At 39.1% G+C, this 2389-nt stretch overlaps 1 pseudogene; it reads left to right on the top strand.

Annotated features, from left to right (window-relative positions):
• Positions 1–88, top strand: LOC138375170 (U6 spliceosomal RNA; annotated as a pseudogene).
• Positions 89–2389: the final 2301 nt, after the last annotated feature.

The following is a 2389-nucleotide window of genomic DNA, read 5'->3' as shown; positions in this document are numbered from 1 at the left end:
GTGCTCGCTTCGGCAGCACATATACTAAAATTGGAACGATACAGAGAAGATTAGCAATAATAAAATTAAAAAAAAAGAATGTATATTCTGCAGTCAGGTATAATGTTCTATAAATGCCAGGTAAGTTGGTTGATAGTGTTCTTCAAATCTGTGGATTTTTTTTTTTTTTGTCTATTTGTTCTATCAGTTACTGAGAGAGGTATATTAAAAATCTCTATGAATATAGATTTATTTATTTCTCTTTATATATCTATCAATTTTTGCTTCATGTATGTTATTAGGTGCATGTATTTTCTTTTTCTTTGTCTTTTTTTTTTTTTTTCTTTGAGACAGAGTCTCACTTTGTTGCCCGGGCTAGAGTGAGTGCCATGGCGTCAGTCTAGCTCACAGCAACCTCAAACTCCTGGGCTTAAGCGATCCTACTGCCTCAGCCTCCCGAGTAGCTGGGACTACAGGCATGTGCCACCATGCCCGGCTAATTTTTTCTATATATATATTTTAGTTGTCCATATAATTTCTTTCTATTTTTAGTAGAGACGAGGTCTCACTCTTGCTCAGGCTGGTCTTGAACTCCTGACCTCGAGCGATCCACCCGCCTCGGCCTCCCAGAGTGCTAGGATTACAGGCGTGAGCCACCGCGCCCGGCCTTCTTTGTCTTTTTTTTTTTTGAGAAAGAGTCTCACTCTCTTGCCCAGGCTAGAGTACCATGGCGTCAGCCTAGCTCACAGCAATCTCAAACTCCTGGGCTCAAGCAATCTTGCCTCAGCCTCCCGAGTAGCTGGGACTATAGGCATGCGCCACCATGCCTGTCTAATTTTTCTATATATATTTTTAGCTGTCCCTATAATTTCTTTCTATTTTTAGTAGAGACGGGGGTCTCACTGTTGCTCAGGCTGGTCTCGAACTCCTGAGCTCAAACAATCCACCTGCCTCAGCCTCCCAGAGTGCTAGGATTACAGGCATGAGCCACCGCGCTGGCCTCAGGTATTTTCGATTGTTAGTGTCTGCCGGTCAATCAACCCTGTTATCATTATGAAATGTCTTTCTTTATATCTGGTCCTTATCTCCTTATCTTAAAGTCTACTTTGCCTGATAAAGATATAACAGCTTTCTTATGGCCAGTGTTTTCTTGGTATATCTGTTCAATCTTTTTACTTTTGCTATCTGTATCTTTTTATTTATGATGTCTGCCTTGAAATAGCATATAATTAAATTTTGTGGTTTTGATAAGTTCTGACATTTACTTGGAATCCATTTGTATTAAATATAATTACTGATGTGGTTATGTTTAAGTTTACCATCTTGCTATCTGTTTTCTATTGTTCTGTCTTCTTTTGTTTCTTTGTTCCTTCTTTTCTGCTTTCTTTTGTCTTTTTGTTTGTTTGTTTTTTCCACTGCCCCTCTCCCCTTCCCTTGTAACCTTCTCCTCCTTTCCCAACCCTCCTCTCTCCTGCTCCCTCCCAGCTCTTCTCCTGCCTCCCCCCACCTATTTCTTTTGTCTTAATGAAATATTTTATTCTTCCATTTTTTTCTCTTCTATTGGATTTTTAGCTATACCTTTCTGTAATTATATTGGTCATTACTCTAGTGATTAAAAAATGCATCCATAGCTTACTATAGTCTAGCTTGAATTAGCTTCTTTTTACTGCTTATAAACAATGTAGGGGCCAGTGTAGTGGCTCACGCCTGTAATCCTAGCACTCTGGGAGGCTGAGGCGGGTGGATCCTTTGTGCTCAGGAGTTTGAGACCAGCCTGAGCAAGAGCGAGACCATGTCTCTACTAAAAATAGAAGGAAATTAGCTGGACAACTAAAAATATATAGAAAAAATTAGCCGGGCATGGTGGTGCATGCCTGTAGTCCCAGCTACTCGGGAGGCTGAGGCAGAAGGATTGCTTGAGCCCAAGAGTTTGAGGTTGCTGTGAGCTAGGCTGATGCCATGGACTCTCGCCCTGGGCAACAGAGTGAGACTCTGTCTCAAAAAAAAAACCCCAAAAAGCCAAAACAAACAAACAAAAAAAACAATGTAGGAACCTTAAAACAATGTAATTCTACTTACATCTTCCCTTTGTGTTATTGTTGTCATATTTTACTTTTACATATTATTATGAACCCCAGAAGACATTATTGCTTTTGCTTTAAGCAGCCAATGTATTTTAATACAATTTTAAAAATAGTTTTTAATATTTACCCACATTGTTATCCTATCTAGTCTTCTTCATGCTCCCATGTAGATCTTTGCTTTCTTCTTGGGTAATTTCCTTTCAGTCTGAAGAGATTGTTTGGTATATTTTGTAGTGCAAGTCTGATAGCAATAGATTCTCTCAGCTTTTAACTTTCTGAAAATATCTCTATTTTACTTTTGTGTTTGGTGGATATTTTGGCTAAGT

The sequence above is a fragment of the Eulemur rufifrons genome, chromosome 24 (assembly GCF_041146395.1).
Source record: "Eulemur rufifrons isolate Redbay chromosome 24, OSU_ERuf_1, whole genome shotgun sequence".
In the NCBI taxonomy this organism is placed as follows: domain Eukaryota; kingdom Metazoa; phylum Chordata; class Mammalia; order Primates; family Lemuridae; genus Eulemur; species Eulemur rufifrons.
This window is presented reverse-complemented; position numbering and strand designations above follow the sequence as displayed.